At 49.8% G+C, this 13203-nt stretch overlaps 1 protein-coding gene across 5 annotated transcripts in view; it reads left to right on the forward strand.

The window, feature by feature from the left end:
• The window catches only part of P2RY8 (P2Y receptor family member 8), a 54752-nt gene that overhangs the window by 25870 nt on the left and 15679 nt on the right, over positions 1-13203 (forward strand). For 2 of the 5 annotated variants that reach the window (XM_061136166.1, XM_061136167.1), the window contains exon 2: positions 4260-4391. The exons of 2 other annotated variants lie outside the window; for them this stretch is intronic. The gene's annotated coding sequence lies outside the window, so the exon portion shown is untranslated. Of the gene's footprint in view, positions 1-4058; positions 4392-13203 lie in introns of those variants that run through there. One more of the 5 variants, XR_009691898.1, reaches the window with a different exon arrangement.

A 13203-nucleotide genomic window follows, 5' to 3' on the forward strand; every position in this document is an offset into this window, starting at 1 on the left:
AGGTCACACGGGGACACGGGGACGCACACCAGGTCACACGGGCACACGGGGATGCATACCAGGTCACACGGGCACACGGGGACGCACACCAGGTCACACAGGGACACGGGGACGCACACCAGGTCACACGGGCACACGGGGATGCATACCAGGTCACACGGGGACACGGGGACGCACACCAGGTCACTCAGGGACACGGACACTCACACCAGGTCACACGGGGACACGGGGATGCACACCAGGTCACACGGGGACACGGACACTCACACCAGGTCACACGGGGACACGGGGATGCACACCAGGTCACACGGGGACACGGGGAGTCACACCCGGTCACACGTGGGCGTGGGGACACACACCAGGTCACACAGGGACACGGGGACGCACACTCTCAGTTAAGGGCTCACAGGGAGACTGACACCAGGTCCCAGGCAGCAAGAGACAAGAGGCGCTGCCTGGTGAAGTCACAGGACCTGGGCAGGTCCACACCCGCAGCGCTCCCTCTCTCTGTGGGTCCGCTGTGCCTTCCGCCACCCTCTTCCGTGAGATCCCGGAGAGCGTTCGGCCTCCCTCGGCCTCTCACCGGCTCGCTCCCTGCCTTCCGACGTTCCCAGGAGCACCCCCATGTCCGGCTCTGAGCTCAGCCCCGAGCTGACCGTGTCCCACCCCAGGCCCTTCACCCCTCTGTACCTCAGGGTCCCCAGAGAGACCCGTGGACAGAGGCATGTGCCGGCTGCAGTCCACAGGGATGCAAGAAGTTGGACGCGACTGAAGTGACTTAGCACGCACGCCCAAAGGGCGATGCCCTCCAGAGATCAGGCGCCGTGGCCCGACGGCTCCAGGAACCGTGGCCCGCCCCTTCCACGCTCTTTCCCCTGGAACACAGGGCCAGGAAGGAGGCGTCTGTGACCTTCAAAAAGAAGGAAACGAGAACCGTAGCCCCTGGCCAGCTCTCTTGGGCCACAGAGGCGTCTGGGACAAGGCTTTGTGCAAACAGTGAGGACGCCCAGGCCATCTCTTCCTACTGTTCAAGTCCTGGCGGGCAATTCAAGCAGGCTCGGGGACCGCAGACCCAGACACGTGGGCGGGCGGTCAGCCCCAGACACCCAGCACTGACCCAACGGGTGCGGATGATGGAATCAAGGGAGGGACGGTCTCCAGATGAGGGGCGAATGGGGAGCCAGGGAATTCACGGGGCAGCAGGCCATGTAGATACAGCCAAGCACCCAGACCCAGCCTTAGGTTTCCCCTGGGGCTCACGAGGCTTATTTCAAAACTAAGCTAGCATCTGCACCACATGCAGTTAACCCTTCAAAGGAAACAACACACATGTGCATGTTTGTCGCTCAGTCGTGTCCGACTCTTGCAACCCCTTGGACTGCAGCCCCGCCAGGCTCCTCTGTCCATGGGATTCTCCCGGCAGGGATAGTGGACCGGGTTGCCACTTCCACCTCCAGGGAATCTTCTCGGCCCAGGGATCGAACCTGTGTCTCCTGCATTGGCAGGCGGATTCTTAACCGTCTGAGCCACCTGGGAAGGCCCCAAACAAGACAGGTGCATGTAGAACATACACAGTTTTGTTCAAACTGTTGTCTCTGCTTCAAGAACATTCTCAGCACCCCCAGAAGGAGACCCCCATCCCCATGAGTAATCAAACCTCAGTCCCTACTCCTTGTAGACTCTGCAAACCAAAAATCTGCTTGCTTTCTTTTAAATCTCTCTGGATTTACCTGGTCCAGATGTTTCCTATCAGTGCAATCACACACCGTGTGTCCTCCTCTGCCTGCCTGTCTCACTGACCATCCACGTTGTAGCCTGGAGCCCCCGGAAGCTGGAAGGGGCGGGAAGGACCCTCCCCTGGAGCCTCGAGACGGAGCTCAACCCTGGGACTCCTTGACCTCCCCTAGGACTCGGGGAGGGTGGATGTCTGTGGTTTTAAGCCCCCAGGTTGGGTTCTGGCAGCCGCAGGAGACTGAACCACACTGGCAAGTGTCCACTCTCTCCGCGGGCACTGGGAAGCCACAATCACCAGTTGGCAGTTTCTGCTATAAACCAGAGCTCAGCTTTCACCACCTCTTTACTGGTTTATGTCTGCTTCCTTTCTGGCCCCGCAGAGAACCCCAGGCGTGTCGGCAGCACCTCCTGCAACTCACTGTGAAACTGCCATTCACTTTCTGAGTCGTGACCGACTCTTTGCGACCCCCTGGACCACAGCACGCCAGGCCTCCCTGTCCATCACCATCTCCCAGAGTTTGCTCAAATTCATGTCCATCAAGTCGGTGATGCCATCCAACCATCTCACCCTCTGTCATCCCCTTCTCCTCCTGCCTTCAATCTTTCCCAGCATCAGGGTCTTTTCCAGTGAGTCGGTTCTTCAAACCACGCATCCAAAGGATTGCAGTTTCAGCTTCAGCATCAGTCCTTCCAATGAACACTCAGGACTGATTTCCTTTAGGATGGACTGGTTGGATCTCCTTGCAGTTCATGGACTCTCAAGAGTCTTCTCCAGCACCACAGTTCAAAAGCATCCATTCTTCGGCACTCAACGTTCCTTACGGTTCAGCTCTCACATCCGTACATGAAAGACCATAGTTTTGAGTAGACAGACATTTCTTGACAAAGTGATGTCTCTGGTTTTTAATAGACTGTCTGGGTTTATCGTAGCTTTGCTTCCCAGGAGAATTAGCCGATTTCTGACCTCGTATTGCAGCCCTCTGGCCCTGTAGCTCCTTGCGCCGTTGGTGGCTAATGAGACTTTGTATGGAAGTCCACTGACATCTCCTCTTCCTCATTAAACAGCTTCCAAGCTCTGCCCGTTTTGCTACTCATTTCCAGACCCAGCTCTTACTGACTGGGGCAGTGGTGGGGGGGGTGGGGTGGCGGTCATTTCATTCATAAACCAGACACATGCTGATGGTCAGTCCATCTGCTAACTCTCAGCAAAGTGCCGCGTCTTTCCTACGTTCCAAATGAAAACCAGAATTAAGTTGGCCAGCCCTGAAATGTCCTTCTGAGCTCCCTCCCCGCCGCCCCTCGCCGGGTCATCTGGGACCCTCTCCAGGGGATGGGCTCTTTGGACACCTTCCCTCTGGGCCATGTCAGATTCACCAGGTTATCCTTGTAGGTTTTGGTGTGCGGTCTGCCCAGCTTCGTCTCTGACCTTCTCCAGCTGAGCTTGCGGGGGTCGGGGGGAGATCCAGGTAGGAGACGTGTCTGTGGAGTTTCATGTCTAATACAGACTTGTGCCCAAGAGGGCTCACGATGGCACCTTCGCTCCAAATATCCTTTTCTGGGGGAACGCCAAGCACCTCCTGAGAAGTCGCCAAGACACGCAACTGGGTCTGTGTTCAGTGGCATGCCAGCGAGTTCTTCCATGTTGCCAGGGCTTCCCTGGTGGTTCAGGCGGTAAAGAATCTGCCTGCAAGGCAGAAGACACAGGTTCGATCCCTGGGATGGGAAGATCCCCTGGAGGAGGGCGTGGCAACCCGGTCCAGAATTCCTGCCTGGGGAAATCCTGTAGACAGAGGCGCCCATGGGGTTGCAGAGTCGGACGCAAGTGAAGCGACGTAGCCTGCAGACCCTGATTGGGGAATCAAGGGTGTGCAGAACTCTCTCTATATCTCTGCCTTTATCTCTTCGTCTCTGAGACTTTCTCTGTCTACCGATCTGCTAGGCAAATCTCTCCCACTTCTCACAGCTGGCGTTCTGGTTCACCCACGAAGCAAGCCCTTGTGACTCTCACAATACATGCAACCTGCAAACTCCTATTTCCCGGCAGGTCTGCCGCCCAACCCCCCACCCCAGGCCAGCTCTTTTTTTTTTTTCTTTTCTTTACACAGTGGTGCTTCAGGTTAATTAATGCTTAATTGATGCATCCACTTTGAGTGGCTTCCTGCCTTAGAGACAGAGGCTAAATTTGCAGGTGTGATTCAGACCCGACGGCTGGGGAGTGCAGCCTGACAATGGAAAAAAAAAAAAAAGATTAAAGAACAAAACATTGTCATGCAAAAGAATAGCAGAGGTTTCCCCCCCACCCCCACTTTGGGTAGAAAGTGGATGCTGGCTCGTTTGGCGAAGTCTGGAGAGCAGAAACACACGGGAGGCAGGGAACACTAGGCTGGGTTGTGGAGAAGACAGATGAAAATCACACACGTGTGGGCATGCAAATGATCTGTGATTCTCTGCGTGCCGATTGTGCAATTATGGGGCCCATAAACGGGAGACGGAGATAAGAGCCCTGCTCGTGTGTTTGTGCTCAGCTGTCCTGCGATCCGAGAGTTCCACTCAGAACACAGAGGGACAGACGGCCGGTCCGTTCTCCATCCGCCAGCCCGTCTCCACCGCTCCGTCTGCAGAACAGAGCGTCCCCCCTCAGGGACAACAAACCAGAGGTAATGTCTCGGGGTGACAAAGACAAGGGCGGGGCCCCGGAGAACGTGGAGTCTTGAGGTCATCAGGTCCCACTTAGGGTGTGGTTCCAGCCGCAAAGTGACCAGAAGGCCACGCAAGATGCAAGGGCCCTCTTAACAACGCCCGGCGTGGAACACAGTTCCCGTTTCCTCGCCAACGGACTGTGGGTGCCGGCGATTTCAGATCCCACTCATTCTGATACCTGTCAGGTGCCAGCTTGTCCTCACTGGGGTGTTACTTTTTACAATTCCCTGCCAGGCTTGCGACCTGTGACTTCTTTTCCTGTGCCTCTTTGCTGTCTGGACAACTTCTTCGATGAAGCTCTTGGGTCTTTGGCAACCCCTTTTTCATTTGGGTTGTTTGTTTTCCTGTTGTTGAATTTTAAGAGCTCTTTACATATTGTGGATATTGGTCTTCCCCCCCGCCCCCCCCCCCCCAGGTATGTCTTTTTGCAAATATTTTCCCCCAGTCTATGGCTTGTCTTATTTTATGGGCAGAATTGTTGGCAGAGCAGATATTTTTAATTTTGACAAAGTTCAGCTTATCTGTGATTGCTTTCAGGGATTGTGCTTCTGGGGTTGTATCTAAGATATTACAGAAAAATCCCACTGATGGTTTTGGCCAAGCCAAGAAAAAACGTATCACCGTGCACGGGGTTATCTGGGTTTTTCTGCTGCATTATCATGTAGAAGTCTTACTGTTTTGTGTTTTACATTTGGACTGTGATCCGTTTTGAATTCATTACTGTGAAGGGAGGAAGGTCTGTGTGTAGATTCTTTTTCTTTTCTGCATATGGATGTGAGTTGCTCCAATATCGTTTTTTTGAAGAGACTGTCTTTGCTCCTTCTTGTCAAAGATCTTTGCTCGTTTTTGCCTTTTTTTTTGCTCCACTATAATGCTTTTTTGTCAAAGATCAGTTAACCACAAGGAGAGTGTCTCCCTCTGTACGCTGTTTTGTTGCATTGATCCATTTCTCTATTATATCACCAGTGCCACACTGTCTTAAAAAAAAAATTACCTAAAATATTCCTAAATGGTCATGATTCTTTTTTTTTTTTTTTCACTTCATTATAGTTGGTGTAAAATAGTGTTGAAGTTACTGGTGTACAATCTAGTGATTCACAGTTTTTAAAGACTATGCTCCCTTGACAGCTACTATAAAAAATTGGCTGTATTACCTGTGCTGCACAACATGTGTTTGTAGCTTATTTTTTTGTATCTTCCCCAACATTTTTAGAATTATTTCCTCAGTTCAGTCGCTCAGTCGTGTCTGACTCTCTGCGACCCCATGGACCGCAGCACGCCAGGCCTCCCTGTCCATCACCAACTCCCGGAGTTTGCTCAAACTCAGGTCCATCGAGTCGGTGATGCCATCCAACCATCTCATCCTCTGTCATCCCCTTCTCCTCCCGCCTTCAATCTTTCCCAGCATCCGGGTCTCTCCCAGCGATTCAGTTCTTTGCATCAGGCGGCCAAAGTACTGGTGTTTCAGCTTCAGCATCAGTCGCTCCAGTGAACGTTCAGAGCGGATTTCTCGCTGGAGTGTGGTGGCTTTACAATGTGGCGTTAGTTTTTCTGTTGTACATCAAAGTGAACCAGCTGGGAAAGTGTTCGTCGCTCCTTCGTGTCTGACTCTCTGCGACCCCCTGGGCTGTAGCCCGCCAGGCTCCTCTGTCCGTGTGGATTCTCCAGGCAAGAACACTGGGGTGGGTTGCCATGCCTTCCTCACGGTTTCTGAGTAGTTCATCTATTTTATACATAGTTTCCTTGTAGCTTACTTTATAGATGATAGTTTGTGCCTCTGTTTCCCCTTCCCCCCGCCGTCCTGATTACTGTAGCTTTATTACTACACTATGGTATCACTGCGGTAATTACTACCGCTTATGACTGTAGTAAGTCTTGAAGTCAGGTGGGGTCAATGATCCCGTTTTCTCCTTCTCCTTAAGTCCTGTGTTGGCTGTTCTGGACTTTTTGCCTCTCTCGAAGAGCTTCACTGGAGGCACAGATGGTAAAGAATCTGCCTGCAATGCAGGAGACCGAGGTTCAGTCCCTGGGTGGGGAGGATCCCCTGGAGGAGGGCACAGCAACCCACTCCAGTATCCTTGCCTGGAGAATCCCTTGGACAGAGGAGCCTGGCGGGCTGCAGTCCATGGGCTCACAAAGAGTAGGACACGACTGAACGGACTTAGCACATGCATGTAGAGCTTAGAATCACTTGGTCAGTATCTGCGTCTCATAAAAAGTGTTAGAATTGCAGGGATATCTCCAGTGCCCCCAAATAGGCATCTTCAGGCAAAGGCTGACGGCCCCTAGCTGGGAAGACAGCAGAGTTCAGATGGGTCAGCCAAGTCGGGGATGTCTCAGATGCCCCTGCATCCTGAGAGTTTGACATTTTCCTTCCGGCGTGGTTCTCTCAGATTGCATCATGCGTTTGCTCAGCAGACACGGAGCCTCTGCCAAGGGCAGGCGTGGTGACCGTCCCTGCAGGTGATGGCATGGTTACAACGTGGCCTGGGCAACAGAAAGCTAGGGAAACGTCAGCCTCCCCGGAGGCCCAGCGCCTGAGACCGTGCACTTTCACGGCAGGGCGAGTGGGTTCCATCCCTGGCTGGGGAACTGACATCCCACCTTCCTTATGGAGCAGTCATTTTATTTCTTTTCCAAGTAAGAAAAATTTTAAAGTAGAAGGAATTAAAAAAAATTTTTTTTTTAGTTACTGGTTAGAGAAGGTACTCCTGAGCTAAGTGTGAAACACACATGACATAGTTCCAAGATTTTGTAACGTAAAGATAATGATAAAAAGAGGATGAGATGGTTGGATGGCATCACTGACTCAATGGACATAAGTTTGAGCAAGCTCTGGGAGTTGGTGACGGACAAGGAGGCCTCAAGTGCTGCAGTCCATGGGGTCGCAAAGAGTCAGACAGGGCTGAGCGACTGAACTGAACTGAACTGAAAGAGACAAAATATCTGAACTGAACTGAAAGATACAAAATATCGAGACTTCCCCAGGGGCCCAGTGGTTAAGACTTTGCCCTCCAGTGCAGGGGGAGTGGGGTTCCATCCCTGGTCGGGGGGCTAAATTCCCACATGCCTTTCGGCTAGAAAGCCAAAACATAAAACAGAGGCAGTATTGTAACAAACTCCATAAAGCAAAGCACTTTAAAGAAAAATGACTCACTTGAAAAAATGATCCAAGTGGATCTTTAAAACATCTTTAGAGATGCAAAATGCGACTGAACCCATCCGACGCCACCAACAAGAGTCACAGTTGCCCCTCGTGGATAGAGAACCGGGGCCAGCACATAGGCCAGAAAAAGTGATGTGAATCAGGGTCAGCAGTATAACACGCAGAGAGAAAAGCAGAGTTATGAGGTGGCCACTTCGTGGGCCGATCAAGACAGTGTGGTTTGCAAATACGCACGATGGTATGTAAAGTAGATACCTAATGGGAACCTACTGTCTAACACAGACAACTCTACCCAATACTCTGTAACGGCCAGTGTGGAAAAAAGAATCTGAAAAAGAGGGGAGAAATACGTACACATATTGCTGCTTCACTCTGCTGTACCCCTGAGGACTGATGCAACATTGTAAATCAACTCTATACTCCTAGGAAAGTGTTTCAAAAACAGTTGCAAATTTCCGAGGTTATGATCCTATTTGTAACCAAGACAAATACATGTGTTAGTTATAAATATGTACGTACAGCACAGGTAGTCTTTCATTTCCTTTCTAGCGACTGAAGTTCTTTCGTTAATACGAACACAAGCCATTCAGAGTAGCAAAAATGCTAAAACTTGTGAGGATGGAGAGGCCTAAACTGGGAGATTGGGCCGGACAAATAGACAGCCCTATGTATAGACAGATAGTCAACAAACCTGTTATATAGCACAGGGAAGTCTACTCACTATTCTGTAATAACGTATATGCTAGAAGAATCTTAATAACCCATATGGGAAAAGAATCTCAAAAAGAATCCTAATAACCTATATGGGAAAAGAAGCTCAAAAAGAATCTTAGTAACCTATATGGGAAAAGAATATCAAAAAGAATCTTAATAACCTATATGGGAAAAGAATCTTAAAATATTAAGAATCTTAAAAATCTTAACATAAAAAAAAATCTTACATATATATATGTAAAACTGACTCACTTTACAACAGAAACCAGCACATCATAAATCAATTATCTTTCAGAAAAAAAAAAAACTTTAAATAAAAAAATTTTTTAAACAAAAAAAAAAAAATATGGGAGATTGGGATTGACAAATACACTCCATCAAAATTATGTATAAAATAGCTAACTAATGAGAACCTACTGGATAGCACAGAGAACTCTACCCAGGACTCTGCAGACCCTTGTTCATCGACTGTACCCCAAGATAAAATAAAAAGTTTAAAGTTTGAAAAAAAAAAGAAAAAAGAATCAGTAGCCTAAGAACTAAAGTGCACGTGTTATTTTGTGATTGCAAAAGACTTATCTTTAACTGGTTGCAGTTTGTGAACCATTTTGAGGCGTTTTTTTTAATATTGTTAGATACCCAAGTAAGTTGGAGAACAGGAAGAATCATACTTTGTGTTCATCTAAAAGGGAAGGAAACCCAAAAAAATAGAAGGGATATTTCTATATGTATAGCTGACTCACTTTGCTCTACAGAAGAAAGTACCCTAACATTCTAAAGCAACCATGAGCGGTGCTTAGTCATCCAGCCGTGTCTGACTCTGTGAGACCCCATGGACTGTAGCCCACCAGGCTCCTCTGTCCATGGGATTCTCCAGGCAAGAACACTGGAGTGCGTTGCCATGCCCTCGTCCGGGGGATCTTCCCCACCCAGGGATCGAACCCATGTCTCCTGCATTGCAGGTGGATTCTTTACCCTCTGAGCTACCTGGGAAGCCCCAGAACACTGCAGTGGGTAGCCTATCCCTTCTCCAGGGGTTTTTCCTGACCCAGGAATTGAACCCAGGTTTCCCGCGTTGCAGGCGGATTGTCTACCCGCTGAGCCACCAGGAAAGTCCTATACTGCAGTATAAAGCAACTAGACTGCAATAAAAAATAGTTTTTTAAAGACGAGACAGTGTGATTTGGGTGAAAGAGAGACACGCAGATCAATGGAAACACAATAGCTTGCCCAGAAACAGATCCGTACCAATATGGTCCACTCGATCGTGTAGAAACGGCTGCTACCGTCACGCTGATAAGACAGACTGGAGTGACCCAAGGGCGGGTCTGGCTCGGTTTTGGCAAGGCCATTCCGCCAAGGAAGGGCCAGCTGAGAGACGCTCAAGCCCGGGAAGGAGCGACAGAGACGCTCGACCTCTGTGGCCCCCCATGTGAGGTGTGACTTGAGCCTTGGGTGACAGGGCAGCTCTCACCCCTCAGATGGAAACGATGACACAGCTTGCTGGCAAACTGTGGTTGTCGACAGCGTGACACGTGAGTGCCCCCTCCTCCCAGCCCACCCTGGTTCTGCTTTCTGCAACTTCAAATTGTCACCGTGTGTGGGAAGGATCTGGGGGTGATAGCGGCTGTTTTCCTATTTTCTTGGTGGGGGGAACCAAAAACATAGAGAATTGCTACCATTCCATCGTTCAAGTGTCTGGTAGAAATCATCAGTAAGTCCATCTGGACATGGTGGTTTTTTTTTGGGGGGGGGAGTTATTGATTATTGATTCTATTCTTTAATAAACGCAGACCGATTCTCATAGCCTGTTTAGTCTTTGGTGTGTCTCAGCAGGTTGTGTCAAGGATGTGGTCTGATTCATCTAGGTAATAAAATCTGTGGGCGTACAACTCTTCATAGTATTTCTTGATGGTTCCTTCAATGTCTTTGGAAGGGGCAACCCGCTCCAGTATTCTTTTTTTTTTTTTAATTCTAATTGATTTATGTTTAATTGAAGGATAATTGCTTTACAATATTGTCTCGGTTTCTGCCATATAGCAACATGAATCAGCCGTAGGAATACATACCTTCCTTCCCCTCTTGAACCTGCCTCCCTGCTCCGGTTTTCTCACCTGGAGAGTCCCACGGACAGAGGAATCTGCTGGGGCTTACAGCCTGTCTCTGGTGGCAGATCTTTGTGATTCGTGTCTTCTCTTTGTGTCTCTTATCGTGTTAATTAGAGTACAACTTCTTTACAATGACCTATTACTGTCCACGGCACGGCCGAGTGAATCGGCCGTACGCATCCCGAAGTCCCCTCCTTTTCTTGGATTTTGCTTTCCATTTAGGTCACCACAAAGCAGTGAGGAGAGTTCCCTGTGTGGTACAGTGGCTTCTCATTAGTTACCTACTTCATACGGAATATCGGCGGTGTATATGTGTGAGCTCCATCTCCCAATTCATCCTACCAACCCTCCCCCAGTGGGTGTCCATATACGTATCCACTATGTCTCATTTTCTTTTCTCTTAGCCTGACTAGAGGTTTATTGATTTTCCCGATCTCTTCTGAGACCCAGCTTTTGATTTCTTTTTCTTTCCTCTCCTGATTTTCTGTTTTCAGTTTCACTGCTTCCGGCTGTCACTTTTATTACCTCTTCTGTTCTACCCCCTTGGGATTTAAGCAGATTCGCCCTGTTCTAGTTTTCTAAGGTGGAAGTCTGGAGGGTTGGTTTTAGATCTATTTTCCTAACTAACACAACGCTTTCAGTTTAAAATGAGCGTCGCCTTTGTGTCGGCAAGCCTGTGTGTGTGTTGGCGGCTCCGTAGGACGTGAGTCTTTGACACCCCGTGGACTGTAGCCCCGCCAGGCTCCTCTGTATGTGGCATTCTCCAGGCAAGAATACTGGAGTGGGTTGCCATGCCCTCCTCCAGGGGATCTTCCTGACCCTGGCATCAAACCTAGGTGTCCTGCACTGCGGGGAAGATTCTGCACCATTTGAAACACAATCTGGGATTTAGAAGACGTTATCACGGCCATATACAGAAATGCGTGCCTAGGTGTGTGTGGTCAACAGAGTGTGAAGGTCAGGCAATGCGTCCGAGGGCCCACAACTTGGGGAGCAAGGTGAGATACACCCACTGCGTACTCAAGTGTGGAAAATGGCAGAGAGAAACTGTATATATGTGATGGAGACATTCTTCAATGCTCAAAGTGAGACGGTCACGACAGGCGATGTGCGCAGCAGGCAGGGTAAAGCATCTGCCTGTGTGGGTTGAGTGTCGTTTACTAAAATAAATAGTCACGACCGGAGATTAGTAAGGGACTTATTTTATTTGGTGGGCATGTTGAGGACTCCGAGTCTGGGGGCGACAGCATCTCAGTACCTCAGAGAAAACTGCTGCAAGAAGGCAAGAGGGGGAATCGAGGCTGGATGCAAGTTTGCAAGAAAGGGAGCAGGTGGCCTGAAGAGCAAAGATCAGGCATCAGTGAAGGAATTTAGCAATCTACCTACGGGAGGATGCAAGCCTCTGGGCTCACTAAATTCACTCCTTTCAAATGCACCTCAGCTGTCTGGGCAAATCCTGTCCCTGGCTTACCTTGCCATTGTTTGGTCTCTCAGCTGTGTCCGACTCCTTGCGACCCCATGGACCGCAGCATGCCAGGCCTCCCTGTCCATCACCATCTCCCGGCGTTTACTCAAACTCTCGTCCATCGAGTTGGTGATGCCATCCAACCATCTCATCCTCTGTCGTCCCCTTCTCCTCCTGCCCTCAATCTTTCCCAGCATCAGGGCCTTTTCCAGTGAGTCAGTTCTTCGCATCAGGTGGCCAAAATGTTGGAGTTTCAGCTTCAGCATCAGTCCTTCCCATGAACATTCAGGACTGACTTCCTTTAGGATGGACTTGCTAGATCTCCTAGCAATCCAAGGGACTCTCAAGAGTCTCCTCCAACACCACAGTTCAAAAGCATCAATTCTTCGCTGCTCAGCTTTCTTTATGGTCCAACTCTCAGGTCTACATGTGACTACTGGAAGAACCGTAGCTCCTGTGGAGGGCAGAAACTGCTGATGGCCGTGACCTTTCTAGTTTACTGATATGGCAGGAAATACTCTAATTTCACACTGTACATATGTGAAATGTGTGTTTCACACACACTGAGACGTGCCCGGAAGGATGTTACCGAGCAGATCTCCCAGTGGTCAGCTGTGGGGTGGGCCGTGGTCCTGAAGGGGAAAATACGGTCCAACACTGTTTCTTTTTAACATTGATTTGTTTGGCTGTGTCGGGCCTTAGTTGTGACACACGGGATCTTTCGTTGTAACACTCGGGCTCCGTGGTTGAGGCTCGTGGCTGAGTTTCCCGGTGGGACATGCGATCTTAGTTTCCCAACCAAGGGTCGGACCCACGTCTCCTGCATTGTAAGTCCGATTCCTTTACTTTTTTTCAAACTGTAAAGTTTTTTTTATTGGTGTATAAACAATTAACACTGTTGTCATAGTTTCAGGGGGACAGCAAAGGGGCTCAGCCTTTATACACGCATCCTTTCTCCCCCAGACTAGCCTCCCATCCTGGCTGCCACGTGACATTGAGCAGAGTTCCCTGGGCTGTCCAGCAGGTCCTTGCTGGTTCTCCATGGTAAATACAGCCGTGTGTCCATGTCCATCCCAAGCTCCCTGACTATCCCTTCCCCCGTCCTTCCCCCTGGTGACCATCAGGTTATTACAGAGTATTGAGCAGAGTTCCCTGGGCTGTCCAGCAGGTCCTTGCTGGTTCTCCATGGTAAATACAGCCGTGTGTCCATGTCCATCCCAGACTCCCTGACTATCCCTTCCCCCATCCTTCCCCCTGGTGACCATCAGGTTATTACAGAGTATTGAGCAGAGTTCCCTGAGCTGTCCAGCGGGTCC

This window comes from Dama dama, chromosome X (genome assembly GCF_033118175.1).
Source record: "Dama dama isolate Ldn47 chromosome X, ASM3311817v1, whole genome shotgun sequence".
In the NCBI taxonomy this organism is placed as follows: Eukaryota; Metazoa; Chordata; class Mammalia; order Artiodactyla; family Cervidae; genus Dama; species Dama dama.